This window comes from Artemia franciscana, chromosome 15 (genome assembly GCF_032884065.1).
Source record: "Artemia franciscana chromosome 15, ASM3288406v1, whole genome shotgun sequence".
In the NCBI taxonomy this organism is placed as follows: domain Eukaryota; kingdom Metazoa; phylum Arthropoda; class Branchiopoda; order Anostraca; family Artemiidae; genus Artemia; species Artemia franciscana.
In genome coordinates this window covers 4,582,430-4,603,954 of record NC_088877.1, presented here as the reverse complement: position 1 = coordinate 4,603,954, position 21,525 = coordinate 4,582,430, and the positions used below count along the sequence as shown (strand labels likewise).

At 34.3% G+C, this 21,525-nt stretch overlaps 1 long non-coding RNA gene across 5 annotated transcripts in view; it reads right to left on the bottom strand.

Moving 5' to 3' along the window:
* Positions 1–17,768: 17,768 nt before the first annotated feature.
* LOC136036727 (uncharacterized) overlaps positions 17,769–21,525 on the bottom strand; it is a 28,946-nt gene continuing 25,189 nt past the window's right edge. For all 5 annotated transcript variants that reach the window (XR_010619773.1, XR_010619774.1, XR_010619772.1 and 2 more), the window contains 2 exons: positions 20,536–20,696; positions 17,769–17,822 (listed from right to left, as the gene is read on the bottom strand). This is a non-coding gene — a long non-coding RNA (uncharacterized LOC136036727). The remainder of the gene's footprint in view (positions 17,823–20,535; positions 20,697–21,525) is intronic.

The following is a 21,525-nucleotide window of genomic DNA, read 5'->3' as shown; positions in this document are numbered from 1 at the left end:
TATGCATGTTCAAACTAATATTTCGATATTAGGATCTAGCGCAAGGCAAGAGCCTGAGATAATAGGACCATGAGAGAGCCCCTTTCGATGACTCTGAGAGGGGTATACAATGGTACTGCAAAAAGAATGGATTAAAAAGAATCCATCTTTTGAAGCTTTGGAGGGTTTTTCGCTAAACCCTAAAGTTTTATGGGAACATTTAAGAATATTAATGATATTTCTCATCTTGAAAAAGTAAGGCATTCCCTTTGGGTTTATAAAAGGCCTTTCTCAAAGTTGCTCTTGGCTGTCCTAAGACAGAAGTAGCTAAAAATAAGGAATTATTTTCAGGTTAATTAAAGAGGAAATAACTAGGATCGTGTTGCTTCTACAAATAATATATTCTAATGTTGAAAGCGTTTTACTGGTCCCTCTAAGGAGGAGGATTTGGAGGCATTACCAAATATGTTTTTATATAACAATCCAAATATACCATTCTTTTCAGACGAACAGATGAACAGGCACCCGCCCCTCATAGTGATAAGGGAAAAATAGAACAAAATGGTGACGGCTCACCCGCTACATTGCCTGATTTCTTTTTAATAAACTTCACTTTGCTCAATATTTATGTTTTATAGCTGAGTTTTAAGACCCCTTCAACACTCTTACAAGTAGTAGTATCCATTTGGATCCGGTAGACATGACACACTCCTATGTCAGCAAGATTCGGGCAATTCTTGTAAAACACATTCTGGAGACAGGAGGGTGAGACAACTTGAAAGCATCCATCACTCGGAGTGTCCTAAAGTCCATTTTCATTGTTTAAAGGGGTAATGTCCTGTAACACTTAAGGGGATAGACATTTTTGGGGGCAAATGAACATTTAAAGGTTGGGGTTTTAGTGTTGCGGTACGATACACATTATGAAGAGGGGGAACTTAAAGATTAAAAGGGGTTTTTATGTTCAGTAGGGGTATGGCATCTTTACGAGCCTGCCAATTAATCTGATACTATTGGACATTTCTTTTCTATTGCTAGCATTAGTCAGATTATAAGTGAGGGTAAAGGGAACAAAGGGAATACTTTCTTTTCTATTAGTGTGCAGTGTGTCTGTCTAGATTTCGTAGTGAATTAAAATTGAAACATCACTTGAGGCGTTGCAAGCGTCATGGGTAAAAGTACATAGAGACGGTATCGGGCGACATCTTACGGCTTAAGAACTTTTGAAATTTACTCTTGCAGAGCGAAAAGGTGGCGTTATACATCGAGGCGAAACTCATGAACGTGTGCAAACCATCAAACTAGAATCATATTAAAGAACATGAAGCCATTGCAGTCTCAAAGAAACTCGATATGGGCTTGCTCAAAGAGACTGGAGTATCACCATACAATTGGCAGAAGTATTTGACACATTGGGTGGGGAAGATTGTGTAGGTGCAGCTGTGGTTGCACCTATTAAAACTGCTAATAAGTTAATTTCACGGCTATGCGATGTAACTTATTCAATGACTCTATCACCAGAAGACAATTTGGCAATTAAAATAAAGATATGCGTGGGTATTAAAAAAATTGAGGGTAGTGGGGATATGTCACTCCGGGACAACAATCACTTAAGTAATCATATTTTACCAGGAGGGAGTGACTTAGGGGAGGTGGCACATAAATCTTGTAATGTGAAGGCTGCAAATGCTTTCTAACGCTTTACATGCACAATTCCAACTATGATTTGAAATTCATATTACAAGTGATGGCACGTTTTTGAAAAGGTGAAGTTGGAGATGGCACATGAGTAGATGGTTTTTTCTTGTAATATCATACCCAAATCATCTAAGAAGCTGGTGCTCTTAGAATTCAAATTGAAAACACATGAACACAATAATACGTACTTGAATAAAATCAGTTTTTTTAATTCCTTTAGTTTTTTCCCTAAATCTTTGAATCAGTTCATTCAAGTACAAAAAAATGATTTTAATAGTTTCCCCCTCCTTAAACAGCGCTTTCCAAATGATGAATTGTATAATTTATTAACTTGTAAGGGCATATACCCGTATGAGTACTACAGCTCCACCTCGAAGCTACGTGAGAAAAAATTTCCGCCCATGGAAGCGTTTTATGATGACTTCACGGTCGCCAATGCACGACTGCCTATTATTAATTTGCTACAAAATTTTGGGCCAAGGGAGGATGTAAAAAACGGGGGGATTATTGTAAAATGTACCTGGCAATTGATGTATTGACGTTGTTGGATATTGCCAGTAAAAACACGGAAAGAATTTAAGAGGAATTTGGGTTGAATTTGGGGTATTATTTTTCAACTGCGCATCCGGTGATGGATTTAATTCTGAAAATAATCGAGAACAAAATATGCCTGATCGCCGAAGTGGATCATCACTTGTTTGTAGATAGATCCATGCGAGGAGAGTATGTTTTTCACGGGGATCGTATCCTGGAAACCGAATCCACTGGACAACGCACCGGTAAAAAATCGAATGTGGTTTTCTTGGATATAAACTCTCTTTATCAGTCGACAATGTCCCACTTCTCTTTGCTGCTGGAGAACTACAAATGGCTTGAAAAACCTTGTGCTCAAAATTTCCCCGAAATTTCCGCTGATAAGGAGAATAGACTGCAAGGGTGGTTTTTCAAAATTGATGGTAAAATACCAGTAGAACTTTATGATTCGGTAAAGGACTTTCTTTTCCCATGCATGAAAAGACAATTGCCTAGGGATTCATTGAGTCCCTATAATTTATCATTGGTAGGGGATTAGGGTATGCACTGGAAACCTTCAAAATAATAGCTTATTGCCGACCTTCGCCCAAAACAGAATATTGTTGTATATCATGTTCTTTTGCAGTGGATGCTGGCCAACAGCTTGAAGGTGACACCTTTGTCAATAAACGATCTAAGGCAAAACGAAGGTTGAAAAACAGATCTTTAAACTTAATTTAAAGTCAACCTTTGGTAAGATGTGAGAGAGTATGCGCAATAGGAGTTGCAGTAGCGTTGTGACCAACCTACAAGAGTGTGCCGAATTACTGCAGATTCACATTTCACATCATTCACGATCAAAGACTCCAATATTGTCTTTTTACACAGAAAAAAAGAAACACAGTTTTAAATAAAAACACAGCAGCTGGATGTGCCATATTACAAATTTCAAAAAAGCTCATGTTGGAATTTTATCACAATGTGTTTAATGGCCGGGGGAGATACAAGTTAAATTATATTATGGAGACACTTATTCACTCCTGTTGAAAGTTATAAGAGATAATATGTTGGATGATTTGGAAAATGGTAAGCACATTAGCTTTCGCATGGACTACACCAACTGATGCGAGTCCATTTACCCGGAGCTACTGAAGCGCCAGGCCACAAGTAAGATCTTGTTCCTAAAATCCGTGACGGGTAGTGACTTAACATCCAGAGGTGTGTTTGCAGGTCCGAAGGTGTATGTGTGCAAATGAACAATGAGGATGTCAAAAAAGTCTGGAAAGGGTTGCCATTAAAATATGTAAAGGAAAATTTTGATTTGAGTGTTTACAGGAACTATGTAAAAATAATTTACTTCCAAAAACGAGTGTCGTGGCCATTCGCTTTTTAAAATTTGAAAATATTCAGTTTGAGCAAAAAATACCATGTCTCAGTATCGGACAAAGTTTTTGTGTGCGTAGACGGTGTGAAGGTACTAACACACGGCCATTATCTTATTTCAGGTCGGGAAGTATGTGTAGAGTACAGAGGGCGTGTCGGTCCGGAGAAATTTTTATAGTTTTTGGAGGATGGCCCCTTTTCCTTCCTTACAGCCAGTCTCCAACTCAGCAATGCGGTTTTTGAGTGTTTTTATAATTAGTATTTTTTATATCTAGTGTTTTAGATGTGTTTATTTATTTATATTTGTTTTTTACAAAAAGCGTAATCAATGTTTTAAAGAGTGCTTAATAATGCACTATGAAATTACCACCATTAGCTCGTGCCACTACGGTGGCCGCCGTGTCTTCCGGCCACCATTCTGGCAGCCACGTTCTCCAGAAGGAATCCGGTCGTGTCTGACCCTCCGAGTGTCCAGTGCCTATGTAAATATATACAAGTACGCATGTAAATATGTTTTAGTGTCAATTTTATGTTTTTCCAAGTGCTTATGTAAATAAGTAGTCTATTTATTTGCATTAAGGAAACCATGTATTAAATTATTTTTAGTATTTATTCAACAGATTGAGGTTAGGTTCAGTTAGTGGTATTTTGAAATTGGAAGACTATGTATCAATTTAAAACTCCATTCAGATCATTTATTTATGGACCTTCAATGTCTGGCAAAACAACTCTTTTAATAAAAAATAACTCAAAATCGTGATAAAATGTTTATAACAAATCCTAAAAACATCTACTATTAAAATAGTGTGTGACAAGAGTCCTATGATACAATAAAGACTATTGCACCAGACATAAAACTCATACGGGGACTTGATGTGTTTAATATTATTCAACCAAATTTGTGGTTCATTGCTTATGATTTGACTGAATCCATTGAATAATGGTCTCAGGAGATGTTACAGTTATTTACGGACCGATCTCATCCTGAAAAAATTTCCGTAACCGTTGTTTCCTATAATCTCTTTCGTCAGAGCAAATGTATGAGAACACTTGTTTGGATTGTACTTACTATATCATCTACAGGGCTGCTCGTGATTCAAGTTCTCTTATAACTTTAAACAAGCAAATATATTCCGGTGAACCGAAATGGTCATTCCCGGCATACAATCAAGCTACTAATAAACCTTACGGATACATTCTATTAGATTTCAATCAAAAAATCCCGAAAAGTTACGTGTGGTCACAGATATTTATGATAATGAAATTAGCATATATCTACCCATGAATAGTAAAAAATGTCATCAGTTGTCATCATGACCTTGAAAAAAATACATAATAAAAGACATTTTTTCCTTCCTAGGTAATTCAAAAGTGCGGCTTAGGATGACTCCAAAATGCCATTGACAATGAATTCATTAATTTCCTATCTGAGCTTTTTTATTTATTTTTACTGAAGGCAATTTCAACTGCCAGAAGTAGCTAGGTACCAGGCAAAGCAGCATCGTTCACTTATACATGCCCTAGCTTGCAAAAAGAAAGGAAACAATTTTAATAGAAAATACTTGTTCAAGCGGTTGGTAGTTTCTCTTCATTGTTGCTGCCGATAATCGCAGGACTTGTAAACAATATTCTCTAGAAAATGTCATTGATCAACCTTCAACTTCTGAAAGTTCTTAGAGTTCAAAATCACCGCCAACACCGCCAAAACAAGAATACGATTCATCTAAAGGCTTAGCAAGTATTGTAGACTTAATGCTTCATTCGTATCGTGAGCAATGTAAAAGACTCTTAACCTATATCGTTGAAAATGAACATGTACAAATTGATGGTAGTAGGAATGAGTCATAATTCGTGGCAAGAGTTTAAACTTAATCGATTTGGCGTCAGATTTGATTGCAAATCAAAATAGATTTAAATCATATTATAGTCATTTATAAAAATTTCTAAAGTCATCAAATTTTCCAAAAAGTCTTTTGGGAATAAACAGATTTTAAATCGATTAAGGGAATATGGAGAAACATCAAAAGATTTATCGTTTTCAGAAAGTACGCAAAGTGGAGGTGATTAGTTAAAGGGTATTCAAAGAAAGCGTTGTTCCACCACATTTAGCATGCTAAAGGGTAGCGGATGCTTCACGCTGTGCTTACGTTCAAAATGACTGAAGTTTTGAGAAATGTTTATGTAAATATTGGTGCAGCATTACCATACAAGGAATATGATAGTATGACTGATTTGTGTCTGGCTATCAATAGAAAAATCTCTGCTCGTAAGATTGTTGCATTCCACTTTAACTATGTCCATTTAACTATTTAATGGAACAGGGATAGATTTACACTGGTCCCCCCCCCATTGACAGTACGAAAGTTTTTTCTAACGATAGTCCGAGAGATGTTCTTGGTTTTAAACAAAATAAAATCAATGGTAGAAGCACTGGAAACACCAGTGGCGTGGATCATGTTATTTTTGCCGACTATCCACCCAGCTTCTCATCTGAAAATTGTATATTTGTTGACGCTTCATGCATTGAAACATCGAAAAGTGGCAATAGCAATGTCCCCCTCCTACGTGTTCTTGAATGAAAAACCACTCATGAACACATTCACCGCTATACTAGAAACCAACTTCAATATATTTCAGTCAAAGCTTCACATTTGGAGCTCTGTCAGTTAATATTACGAAGTGAATTGGGCAATCCTCTAGCAAAAACAAAAAGTTGGGATGTGACTACATGTCATTTTCGACCCAATAAGTGAGATAGCTAGTAGAAAAAATACATTCGTTTATCTTGATATTGATTGCTATATCACTACTCTTGGACCACGACAATTGAGTCATGGAATGGACTATTACAGGGATCGTTCGTCAATGTCCGGTTACGATCTCAGTAATTCATTTGTATGTTGTTTTGCTCCGCTCAACCCCTGTCTTAGAAATATGTTGCACAGGTTGTCACGGATTTTGCGTCCTCTACACTACACGATAGGGGCTTGGGAAGGATTTCAAGGAAAGTGTTCACAAAATCTTGGGTCCTTTGCGCGGCCCCTTAGTGAGCGATTAAAATCATGACAAAGCGGAAAAGGTTTTAAAAGGGCGAGAAATACTTAATCACTCATCAGTCTCAACTCAGGTCGGAAGCGTAAATTTCGGTCTTGTCATAGAAAAAGAAGCCAAAAGTAAAAATTTTTAGGTCAAAAACGGATTTCTTTTCCTAGAAATGGTATATTTACCTCATAAATAATCTGTCCCTTCAGTCAACTCATCTCTAAATCCTTTCAATACAGAAAATGATGATGTGAGTGTGAGACATGGTAACTATAAACAGTTTTATCCGCAACAACCACAGTCTGAAAACGTACATTTTTAGATTTATTCCAGTCAAGATTAGTTCATAGATTTGACTTCCACATTTATAGACTTACATGTGATCATCACAAATTCTAGCAATGAAAAATCAAGTGCAAGCAAGGGCTTATCCTATGGTAATTGTGTACTACACAATTGCTTTAGACAACTCAGCGTCTACATAAATGGAACGTTTGTGAGCACTAGCAACATTCTTTCAAATTATGCAAGTTATATACAATTCATATTGATGACTCCAATGTCCTGTAAGATTTTGAGAGTTTTGGCTGTTGGATATGAATTTAAGCGGACACAAACACCACCAATATACTTAGAGATGCAACAACTGAAGATTTACACTTGGTTGGGAAAACAAATCATGAGATATTTAATACACCTCAATGGTTGCACCCAATGTTGAGATTGATATAAAGCTACAACTTGCACCGTCCATCTTTATTTTGCGAAAAGTTGTTGGCACTGCACCCGATCTCACCTCAGCAATGCTTCAAGTATGAAAACAACAAGCTATGAGTTGTTTTACTTTAGCAATTCTGAAATTAAGAGCTAGTGGAAATAATATCAAACTGTTCGTTCCTCGTTCAATCACGAATCAACGACATATTGCTACGGATACACGTACTTACATTTATTCGTTATTATTAATGATGAAATTCCTTCAAACCTCGCTTAGGCTTTTGCAAAAAAGTACCAGTGCCGTTGGATCACGGACAAATTCTCCACGTAATTTGAAAACTTTCAACTTTCATCTCTTGTATGTAAAGTAAATGGAATTCCACTCTACAATTTATCCTTTGATAAATCCTAAAGGATCCTATATGAATCGACAATGCAATCCCTAGATCGAGATTCACAATTATTTGAAAATGGTATAACATAAGAAATGTTTGCCAAAACTCATGGTATCATTTTATTGGATTTGTCAGATACTCAAGATATGACTATTGTCCGAACAGGTACAGTACGCCAAGATTGTACTTTTGCCGAACCATTGGAGAAGATTATTGTACTAAGTCAATGTCACTAAGTCAATTTGAAACCCATTGCGAAATAACCGTTGATGTTAGTGTTCTATTAGACTTAGACCATGAACACAAATCAAATAATCAATGTATTCAACTTGGATGCCTGCATGTCCAAATACAAATTCTATTGCATACCTTCGATTTCTTCGATCATATTCAAACTGTTAACAATGCCTTTATCATAGTTAAGAGTAGTTTGTTAACTGTAAAGACGGGACAATGGCTAAGCATCTTTCAAACAGTGAAGAATATTGAATTCTTTGATCCTCTTGTCCTGCCGTATATATTCTATGTACCTCAGACTAAAAACTTTCTTCAGCAAAGTGGAAAATATAGAGTTCAAAATCGGAAGCGAGTACAAGATTTATCAACCAAAAGCTCTGGTTTTCATGCATTATTATATTTTATTTTTCCGTGTCGCAGATATACTTACAGTAAATTTCTTAGCATTTACGGTGATAATCCTCGACTGTACGACTTTCTAGTTGAAAACACCCTTTCTTGCCTGTATAATATAAATTTCAGTGCCCTAAGAGTGAAATGCTTTAAAAGTGTTTGTCAATTTGTCTATTAATCAAACTTGTAGGCACAAGAACTATGTGTCCTTTAGATTTCTTCTTCTACGTATAAGTAACCGTCATTAATGATAAGTGGCAAGAGCTCGTCAGGATTCAAATTGTATTCATCATGACATGCAAAGTCAGGGTCACATTTTCTACAATGTAATATAACATCATTTTTATAAAAACTATTTGTAAGTCAACAACACTATTCTTATTAATATTATAAAAGTCACCCGTTTCAATTTTCTTGAAACTATGTCACACAATACTTCCACGGTCACTTTCTGGAACAGCCAAATAAAAGTCAGTAGGTTTAACCATAGTAGCCCGTATCTTCACAGCAATGTCGTAAGAACCAGACTCTCTTATCATCCAACAATTTAAGCGTAGACCAGGTCCTTCCTCCCAAGGCAATTTAGAGCCAAGGCGAAATCAGTCTCATAAAAACAAACTGCAATAACGTTTAGGTTTTTTGCAATCATGCCAGGATAAGTATTTTCCCATTGATCACATTTATCATAGTGAAAATTAGAGCATAGGAAACCTCTAGTGTGAGTTACAAATCTCTTCCGGACAGGAATTACAGTCTTTAATTTGCAATGCGTATTCTCTCTACAATTTAAATTGATTGTATAATCTACACATTTTATTATAATCATCAACAGTTGTACAATTCTCACAGGACACAATTCTCAATGTACACAAACAAAATAAAGACGAATAGAACATTTTTCAATGTTGACTATCTCGCTGCTAAAAAAAACTGATTGGGGAAAATGAAAGTCTTCTTGGAGGCGGAATAATCGGGTGGCGTTACAAAACTTGTTTAGACAAGATTTTTTCGACTTATTTCTTGTTGCTTTGTAAAATGGCCGTCTAGGTAGTGGCTAAAAGCATGATCACAATATCATTTTGTTTTATTTCGATTAATATATCAAGAAATTGAGTAAATGCATCGGGACCGTGACGTAAAAGTTTCATACAATAGTCTAAAGACAATTACACATTTCTCATTATATCGTTGAGCTTTCTTTGAGAAAATATTTTCTCGTTAATTCATCTAGAATTAACAATTTTTCCAAATTTACTAGATTTCGTATGGTTTCTTGCTTCTCAAATCCAGTCATTTTTAATCCTGACACTCTCACTACCGATTATAGACTAACAAAGGCTAATAAGCGATTATAGACTAATAAAGGCTAAAGATTATGGACTAACAAACTTACTCCTTTTTTTATAGATTGATTGAGATCATTGTCTTCAATATTCACTTTTTATGCGAAGCATAACTGTTCTTCCGAATTGAATTTGCTTAATGATATGACATATCACCCAAGCATCTCGTTCCATTCGAGGGTTAGCCGGCAACTTCTTGTAATTTCTACTGCAGCATTAGGCACTCTAAGTTTCATTTCGCCATTGCTAGCACCTTCAATATCCAGTAGAATAAAAGCACTCATTACTAAAGAATAATATCCTTGATTTTGACACACTGAACTCTTTTTCAATACTGAAGCAAATCTAGCAACTCATGCAAGATTACGTGACACTAACCTGTAAATATTGGACCATGATCAATTTTTTACAACTGGGACTTCCCCGCTTGACTAACGGTCTTTAACGAGTCCCATTACGTAACAACCATAGAAAATACGATTTGGCGGGTCTCATAGGTGTTTTATTTGCCCTTTTAGGTTTTTAAACATAACAATTTGAATACTGATTTGGCGGGACCCCTGAAGGCTTTTAAAAGAATCAATGAAACTATTAGGTAACAATCTTAGAAATCCTGATTCGGTGGGGGCCTCGTAGGTTTTTTAAACACTCTCTATTATTTAAATGCAAGGCTTATGACGTAGGTGTACTATACACGTGCGTTATAGTACTGCCCATGTTCGTTTAATAACATCTTGAGGGACTAGTAGCTCCAATAGTGTACCCCCTATCTGCGAGCATAAATAGATTGGGCCGTCACTACTAAGGCATTTGGTCAGCATTTTGAGATAATTTTATTCAAAATAGTCCAAAGGTCAAATAACTATGTTCCCGGCATTGAATTCCCCTCCCCAAGCCCTCAGGCAAAATAAAGTGAGTTTTGCAAGTTTCTTATTGTTACTTTGATACTTGGATTTACTGATTAACGGGTGACTTTGACTTACGGATGAAAGACTCTAAGTTATGCAAATTTCTTATTGTTACTTCGATACTTTCTTTACTTAGATACTTTGTTACTTTGATATTAGTTCTGATACTTTGATGTTGAAAGACAATTTGATCATGAAATAGGGAATTTTGAAAAACTTGGATCTTTGGCAATCAAAAACGAGCAAAAATTAATTGAAAAAATCTTTTCGAAAAGGAAGTTTTTCAAAGAAAAGTAAGGGCCATATTAAACCTAAGATTAGCAGAATTAAAGACCCATATTAGTTCAAACTCAAAACGACCAGAAATTACTATTAAAGAATAGATAAAACTCAAAACGAACATAAATCAAAAATACAGTCAAACAAATAAACATAGAACAGGTACTAAAATAAATAAATCTTACTGATTTATTTACTTTGGATACTGTCCCCTTCCCTAACAGTAAAAGTATGAAGTCTACTCCATCATTGGCGCTTTACTAAAAACTACGTGCATCTTCAATAGTCTTGAAAAGAACTAATAAAATTAGACTGAATATTTGATGTATAATGATAATAATTGCTGAAAGCTCATCAGTTCAAGATTTATTCCATTGTAATTTTGATTTTAATTTTAATGTTGTGATAAGTACAAAGAAAAAATAATTGTAATATAATCTGTTTTCAGTAAAGCGCCAATGACGCAGTAGACTTTATATTACCGATAATTTTCTCACAATTTCTTACATAATTTTTATAAGGCTCTTGACCTATCAGATTGCTCATAATTCTCTTAAAGGGTTTCTTTTAACTTAATATACTTCTAAATTATCTTTCTTCGTATTAGCGTTGGCCCTCAATGGAAAGTCATTTTCAGACATAATCATTTATAAATACGGTAATGTAGAGATCAGGAGGTACTCGGGTGAACAATCCCTGACGTAGATAAGCTTATCAAAGCGAAATAACAGGGTAACAACACGAACTTGCTTTTTGTTTTGAAACGGGAAAATAAATAATAGTATAAAAGTAAGGAAGAGGGTAAGTAACGTTGGATAGAGATGAATGGTAGGAAAGAAAATCACACAGCAAAAAGGAAAGGTAAAGATATAAACATAGCAAAACAGAACAACATATTTATGACAATTCTAATTCATGACTCGTAAGTTTGACTCATCACGTAAATTCTATCACACGTCAGAATCATCGCCGTCATTATCTTTGAGAAACACAAGGCCAGAGGATCGTAGCATTAATCGCTGAACTTGACCTTGTTAAACCACAAGTATTTTTCACTTCTAACCAAAGTCTAGCGTCCCGCTAAATCGCTTTAGTGTGTGATACGCTCTCGGTGGCTACTTTAGAATTCCGTAGCTTATAACGCAAACCCAAAAGCTCCTTCCGATGTTTCGCAAGCTCCAAAGCAAGTTCAGCTGCTGATACTTTTCCCAGAACCTCCTAGGTTACCAACACAAGCTAGTATACTTTCCTTGTGTTTCAGGTTCAAGACAAAAGCAATAATAGGGTCTGCAGCTGGGGCCGAGTTCCACCGGGCGGGGCGCTTGGTCTTTTTTCTAATTCCATAAATAGACGCAAAGTGGACATCCTTGTAATTCTGTACTCCCATTCCTGACAGAAAATCTTTAGCTGATTCTTCAATTTTATCATTATCCTAGTTAGGAATTCCATATATTAACAGATTACTTCGTTTAGCACATAACTCCGTGCTCAAACATTGATCTTTAAGGAGCCTAAGAACAGTTTTCAAGCCAGCGTTTTCTTCCTTTAAAGGTGAATTCTCCTTTCAAAGATCTTCTATCATTTTTTAAAATCATCCATACGCTCGTCAAAGTGCTTCTTGGTGATAGACATATCTAAGTATAAAATACCATCCCTTCTTCATGAACTCATGGACATGTCATTGATCAGTGCCATAATAATCAGTGTCATAAATCAGTGTCAAATAATCAGTGTCATAATAATCAGTGTCATAAATAATAGACCACCATGCGGTTCCCACACCTGAAACTTGCGTTTGAACATTTGCATACAATGTTGCAGAATTCCTGTCGAACGGCTAAATCCAAAACTGTCAATATCAAATTAAGAAACAACTACCGCGCTATCTAAAAAATAAATATATCTTTATCCTTAGGCTTCGCTTAAGCAGTGCTCGCAATTCAATTGATATGAGACAAGTCAGAGAAACCGAATAAGGATTTTTATTTACTGGGATTCAAAAGCTAGGACTGGGTTATACCCGTTTTTAAGAATAAAAGCAAGGATTTTTTAATTTCCGTCTTTAAGAGTTTTGTCCGTGGGTAAAAATATATTTTTTGTTTTTCCTATATTTATGTATTTATTTATTTCAATTGATTAACTAGTTTCAAGAGCCAAAAAAGGTCAGTTATACCTTCATGTCAAAATAAAACTATTCCGATTCGTACCCAACGGCAAATAGAGACAAAATTTTGAGCTATAATTCTTTTTATACTTTGTCGACTAGTTTCAGGATTGCCAACTAGGAAGGACACAATTAAATTTGTTGAAGAAGAGGAATATTCCCACGAATTCATCTTATGTAACATTCTTGTATTCAAACGTGAATATTTAGCATCAACACCAAGGAATAGTCTAAATAATAAAGTTAAAAAAAATAGTTTTGAAGCATAATTTACAGTCAAGAGGAAAACATCAAATGGTTAAAAATTAAATTGAAGTTGAAAACAATTATTTTATAAAAAATATAAACCATAGAGTGGCAAAGAAATAGTTATTATACAGGCAACTACTGATTTTTTTATTCTTAGAAATATTTATTCTTAATACAGAGTTAATAATTATCTCTATAAACTGACTATTGAATAATATAATTTATAATTACATTATAGCAATATGGACGGTTACTTTTATCCTCGTACAATTTTGCAATTCTATTTGGCGGCTTTGCAACAGCTTCATGGAATATTTACCTAACCGTCAAGTGACAATTGGCTGGATAAAATAGACAATGCCTGAAATTAGTTAATTCTGGTTTGGAAAGCTTGGAAGTTATTTCGGCCATGTGGTCTTTTTTAAGCAATGCCCCGTGTAAGATGTTTAGACACAGAGACATGTTAGCGATTTTGGTTGAGAAGGAGCGAAAAAATTTGAGGCATATTAGGGCAGATGTGACCTCCTAACCCCAACACCCAGGTGATATTATTGACCCTGCTTAATATTAAGAAATGTTGACAATAAAACCTATTTTTATAGATATTGTATTTACTTTTTTTCCAGAATCATTTTATTGATACAATCAGTCGCAGTCAAGAACAAATTAAAACTAAATGGCATTTATATTTATTTAAATCCTTACGTATAACAAGACACACGTTGATTAGATAAACGATTTACGCGTGCGGCGAGTAGTTTTAGCTTATCTTTTGTTTTTGATCTTCTATTTAATTTATTCTATTGATATTCACCTCCTACACTCACGCTTTTAAAAAAAACTCACACTTTTACAATTCCCTCAGCTGGGGATTTATACTGAACCAATTACTATGGACTTTATAATCGCAAGGGAATTAGTATCTATAATGAAATTAATCTCTCGTCTCCCTCCATTTTAACTGCGCCTGAATAAGCGTACTGTGGGATGAGTTCTCTTCTTATGATATTTATTTAAAAGCTTCATTTAGCTACATTGATTTGCGCAATGCTTCGCAAAATTATATACGGTTTAATATCCTCAACATCTCTCGAGTTAGATTTACCTCTAGTATGTGCACGTTAGCTATTATGAAGGAGGGGTGGCAGGAGATGCAAAGTAATAGGCCCATTACAACCTGTCCATACTCGTGCATTAAGCCCCATTAATAGTATTCATTAAAATGTTAAATTCGTATGCTTGTGGGATTCGATAACAATTTAACTCTCTTGGTAATTTAAGACAATGGTACTTGTGTCTTATAGCACCACACTCAAGTTCTATCGAGAAGTGAAGTTTGGTTAATGCTAATGAAATAAAACAAACACGATGAAAATGTAATACTTTATCAACCAAATTATAAAAAACTACAGCAAAGAATTATGGAAGGAAGTCGCCCAGACCGCATTATATTAAATATGTAACCTATCTAACCAAAATACCAACAAAATATTTACTTAAAATAAAGCTACAATGTAGTTTCCCACCTAGCCACAGCTAATATTGTCTGGTATAAAAACCATGAAAATCGGTTATTACCTCATGTTCGCTTGAGCTATAAGACAAAAGTACCAAGACAACTTATAAAGAATCAATCGTTGCACTAGCTTGCAAAATCAATTCACTGTCCTAGGAAAGACTAATAATAGCATTTTTTGATTTGTCATAAGCATATATCAGTCTTTGAGTTGTATCAGAATTTCTGAAGATCTAATTTTTTTTTTCGAATGGATCGAAAATAATTTGTAAGAAATTTATTGTCAAAATATTTTTAGATTTAAATAGAGATGAGAGCTAGTCCTTTAGCGAAATATCCCCTGTTTCAAGCTGAACAAAGAAAAATAGACTGTTTTTAACTATTATGGGTTGGGAAAGGGAGCTTGTGCCACCAATCTAAAAAATTGTCTTACATCACGGGGTGGTAGGGGTTTTGAACCCCCCCCCCAAAAAAAATGTTTGTCCGACTCGCAAAAACATAACAAAATGAATATACACCAATTTTTGACGTGTTTTTCGTAAAAGCCTCCCCCCCAAAAAAATCGTTTTATAAATCCCCACCGGCGAAAAAAATCCTGTGATGTAAATTTCGATTAATTCGATAAAAAACAAACAAAAAAAACATGTTTTTTAGCCCATGTTCGGGCCCATTTTTTGGGGAAACTAATATTTTCAAATATTGTTTGCATCAGGACCCTATTGGCCCAAATACTCATGCGTTTAAAATCTCAAATTATTCGACAATAAATTGGCATGATTGCATAGTTTTATATTCCTCAGAGGTTGGACTGGTATGACATCCAGTCGTTCGACAAACCTAATCACAGCTCCATATCTTTTTTCTTTACTTATAAACTAATACCACTTATTAAACGTAGCACAAATTGCCCTGAGGACGCAAAGAAGTTTGCTCAGACCTACCAAACTTACTTCAACCTGGATTAAATTGTCCATGTGTTAGGTGATACCCGAGTTATATTTTTCTGGATAACACTAGAACTATATGCAAAAATTTATTTTCAGGGGGGGATTCGAAAGTGTGGGAAAAAGAAAACTGCGTCAAAAAAATACGAAGAACGTTTTTGATCTTGATTTTGAGAAGAAAACGAATTTTTATGATCGTTTTAAAAAGCTACGGCTAGTTTTGTGATTTTGGATGACTAAGCGAGTTCTAATCGTAGATGGACCCAGAATTAGGGAAATGAAGTTCAAACTAAACTGCAAGCAGTGCTGAACTTAATTTCCATTAATTATATATTGGAGTTCATCATATTAGACAAAGGAACTACTTATTTTGTCTTGAACCGCATTGTCGATTCATATTACAAATAAAATTTTGCAGAAAAGTTAGTTGCTAGTCGCAATTCTTTTTACTTATGGACCTTCCTTTTTCTGGTAAAGACAACTGTCCTGGTGATTAGAGACTTTCTTCAATAAATGCCAGTGTTTTAAATAGGCCGAACATAAACCATTAGGGCCGAACGTCACCTTTGAATTGACTTTATCTTACCAATTATCATCACACCACCGTCTCACTAACACGATTTTTTTTTCTTACGGTTTTAATTAATTTAGTGACAGTTTATGCAACGATTTTCTTATTCAGCTTTTCGTTCTACTGAATCTGACAAGCATACCCACTGATTCAAAGAGGTTGTTCATTTTTATCATACCATTACCACTATATTATACCATTTATAGGCTCTTTTTTTTATTTTCGAGCACTTTGATTTTTGGGGGTATAATTTATCGTTTTTAAGGAAACGTATGTCTCCCACCTCCAACCAATTTTTGCCTGTTGTTACTAGATACATGTGGAAGCAAACAATCTATTTCTTAAAAAAAAACGACAGGCCTTAAAGATTTATCTATCTTTAAACGTTATCTTTTAATCAGCTAAATTGTTGCGGGTTGTGTCAAAATATTTTTCATTAAATGCAACGATTCAATTATTGAATTGGCAGAATCCTTAGTCCCTTAGTAACGGGATTTTTGAATAGCTTCGAGACTCGCCTTTTATTTACCAAGGGGTTCAATTACTCCCTCTTCCTCAACCATGGTATCCGGAGGGTTTATGCACGACAGGCAAAGTAACTGCTATGTACAGAAATTACTTTCTTCCAGGTTAGATTGTGCATAAAATTTACTCCAAGTTCTACTGCATGATAAGATTAATAGATATTAATAAATAATTATTAATTATTAATTAATAAACAATTAATAATTATTAATAAATAATTAATAATAATTAATGTTAATAAATTAATATTAAAAACTGCATCTTTTGCAGTTGAATGCTTGTTCTTTCTGTGCTAACATCAGTTCTTAAAATGAAGATAATGATTTTACAGACTGATATGATAAAAAATTGTTCTTTTTTGCGATGATGAATTGGAGGAGGGGGAAGAGAGGTGCAAAATTTATGTTCTGATCTCAAAACAAATTTTACGTTTTAAAAATGGAGAATTAGGGTCTCGAACATGAAATGCTAACCAAGCATAATTTGAGATGGCACTACTATACAAAAAAAGCTCTCTCCGTCGTTTTTGTTCGTTAGTTCATACGATCCTGGTTTACTATCTTTATTGAGACAATCATTTCCAATTAGTGTGGCCATTGTGGCAATAGTCTACAAACAAGCTCCAATCAAATACACCTGTATGCTTCAGTATTAAAATTCTAAAGAGCCATTAAGATAAAAATAACAATCTAATCAGAAACATCCAATATAGAGAAAAATCTTCAACAATTCATATAGACCAACTTTAAAACACAAAAAATGAGTTTTTCTGTCTACTTCTAAAATTTAAGGGCTTCACGATACCACTTCCTGTAGGCTAAATATGGTTGGCCGAGTCCATTGTTCTGGAATTGATCGTTCTTTCACGGCTGCAAAACACAATTAATAGGATGCTAAAAATCACTAGTGAATCCATTATTCGGTGCAGCCAATGCCGATGAAGTGAATTGGATGCATGGGTGCCATCTAGAAGAGAAAAACAGTTAATCTAATGGGATTTATGCACCAGTATTTTATGGCCCCATAATAAAAATCAGAGATGAATATGAAATCAATAGCACTGAAAGCATAAAGAACAATAGGCATTTGTTCAGCTTCCAGAACTCAGGCGCAAATTACTTCATCATTTATATTTAAAACGTCTAGCGACCAACTAATAAAATTCAACAAATAGTGTCTTAGGGTTTAGGGTTTTCATGTTCATTGAATGAAGATGAAGAAAAATAGCAGGTTTTGTTTTTGGACTCTCAAATTCGAAAACTAGCTTTGCAAGAACTCAAGCTTCCAGACCTATGACGCAAATTATTTCAACTTTTATCTTTCGAATGTCAGATAACCGGCCCATATAGTTCCATGAATAATGTTCTAGGCATTTCAGATTCATTGAATAAAGATGATGGAAAATAACAGGTTTTGTTTTTGGACTCTGAAAACTAGAAATTACTTTTTCTTAGGTTATGTTTGCGCTAGACAACCATGAATCATAAGATAATCATTTTTGCATTGTCCTAAAACCAAACATCTAGTTCTAATCTTCAACAACAAAAATATAATATAAAAAATAATAAAATATAAAATATAATATATATTTATTTTATAAAATATAATATATTTTATATTATAAAATATAATAAATATATATAAAAAATATATATATAAAAATATATATAAAAAAATATATCTATATATAAAAATATAGAACATAACACAAAATAATAATATATAAAGAAAGAAAAACATAATATAAACATTGAACTTGCTTTGAGATTCAAAACGCTATTATATTTGTAATATAAATCGCTTTCAGTGAAGAACCAATGACGCAGTAGGCTTTATATGTTTAAGTTAGGAAAGGAGGCAATAGCTAAATTCTTGTTTGTAGTGAAACTAAATTTGTCGTGAACGGTCTTGGGTAGAAATAAGGTTAAAACAATATTTGATATATAATGATATCAACAGCTGAAAAGTCAACTAGTAAAAAATTTGATTTTACTGTAATTTATTTTTTATTTTCAATGTTGTTATAAGTACGCAAGAAAATGTTTGCAAAAAAGGGCCATTTTCAGTAAAGCGCCAATGACAGTAGGTTTTAGAGTTCTACAGTTAGGGAAGGAAGCAGTACCCATACTCTTCTTTGAATTGATTTTTGTTTGTTTCAATCTTGATTCACATATTTAATTAAAGCTTTATTCGTTTTAAGGTTTGTTTATTCATTTATGTTAGTACATGTTGTATGTTTGTTTCCTATGATTATTTATTTAGTTTCTGTTCGCTTCGGGTTTCATTTATGCTACAATGTAAAATATTTTTGTTCATTTTCAGCTTGATTTGCATATCCAATTTTAGCTGAACTCGTTTTAAGATTTATTTACTCATTTATATTAGTACAACAAAAGAACAAAAACGAAAGCAATACGAAGCCGGAAGAATGCAACAACCAGAAGAAGTGAGCCACCCCCCTTTCTCCCTCTCTCGCACATTTTAATTTGATTTTGACAAATTCGGCGGAAACAACCATTTCTTTCTTTTATTTATGGACTCTATGAACACGGGATTGGCTTTCAAAACTATACTCAAAGGTTTAATTTTGGTAAATACGACGGAAACGACAATTTTTTATTTATGGAATCTGTGAACTGTGGATTGGCTTTCAAAACTACATTCAACTGTTTAATTTTGGTAAATCCGACGGAAAGAATCATTTTTTTATTTATGGACTCTGTGAACTGAGGATTGGCTTTGAAAACTATACTGAACGGTTTAATTTTGGTAAATCCGACGGAAACAACCCTTTTAATTTATGGACTCTGTGAAGTTAGGATTGGCTTTCAAAACTACACTCAAAGGTTTAATTTTGGTAAATCCGACGGAAACGACAATTTTTTATTTATGGAATCTGTGAACTGTGGATTGGCTTTCAAAACTACACTCAACTGTTTAATTTTGGTAAATCCGACGGAAACAATCATTTTTTTATTTATGGACTCTGTGAACTGAGGATTGGCTTTGAAAACTATACTGAACGGTTTAATTTTGGTAAATCCGACGGAAACAACCCTTTTAATTTATGGACTGTGAAGTTAGGATTGGCTTTCAAAACTATACTCAAAGGTTTAATTTTGACAAATCCGACGGAAACAACCATTTTTTTTATGGACTCTGTGAACTGAGGATTGGCTTTCAAAACTACACTCAACGGTTTAATTTTGGCAAGACTGTGAACTCATTTGCAGCAGATCCTGCAAATCTTATATCAAACTTTACACGGGAAGTTGCATACGGAGAAGCGTAAAAAAGTATGTATTTGCTTGATTGGTGGCTCACAATTGATAAGAGTTATATCACATAATTCAGAACTATAATAATTAGATGGCGTTTCTGAAATTTCCATAAGAAGTTCAACCCGAATCACTCTAATATAAAATAACATCAATATAATATAAAAGAATTAATAATATAAAAGAATAATAAAAATAATATCACTCTCTAAAACACCAATTCTATAAATTTTGTATGAGTTATAAATCGAATACACGTTGAAGGTCCACTGAACTTCCAAATATGACCAGCGGACAGCCTTAGCTCCTTAATAGGATACAGAATTTTAGCGGAACAGCCCATTGTTGAGTATTTAGTTATAATATTCAACAAACAAATCAAAAACATAAAAAACACTTACTTTTAGACATTTTCTCTTCGGCTTTTGACATTTCACAGCAACTACAGGGCAGCACATTTCCAAATGCGCAACACAACTGTATATAATTTCAATATCGCTGGCGGACCCATTGCTCAAATAATTCAACACAAAGGGTATGCATTTGGGTATACAGACAACGCCTAAAGAGAAAAATTGCTGACTTAACCAGGCTTATACAACAGTATTTCCTACCCTCGTAACACAAATCAGAGACGAATATGAAATCAATGGCACTGAAAGCATAGAGAACAATAGGCATTTGTTCAACTTCCAGAACTCAGGCGCAAATTACTTCATCATTTAATATTTTTCAACTAAATAGCAAACAAATGATCAATAGTTTTTTTAAACCTTATATCCCAGAATGAAGATAGTGATTTTTTTTTTACGAACTATAAAAACTTCGTTTTTAACGTCTCGCTTACACTATACTTATCTTTCACTTACCACTATTAACATTCGGATACACAAACAGAATCTTTGTTTCTGTTTATAGAAAATTTATAGCTGACCTAAGGAGGTTTATATAGAGGTATTTTTTAAGTCTCAAACCACAAATCAGATATGGATATGAAATTAATGGCACTGAAAGTATAAAGAACAATAGGCGTTTGTTCAACTTCGAGAGCTCAGGCGCATCATTTATCGTCTTTCAATTAAACATCAAACTAAAGACCCTAAGTTCTTCTTATGCGTTATATCCCAGATTGAAGACAATTGTTGTTTTTGCTAATCATAAAAAATCTTATTGAATGTTGCTTACATTAGATTTTGTTCTCATCAACTATCAAACAGTTCGTGGTAACGAACTGTAGTAAGGAGCGACCCGGCTCAATAGCAACCAAAACCCTAAAAAATGGGGTTTTGATATCAATAGCTACATAAAAAAAATGGCATTTTAATGCTGATTTTAAAGCATTGGAGTTGAGGGGAGGGAGCTATGTGGGAGGATCTTTCCTTGGAGAAATA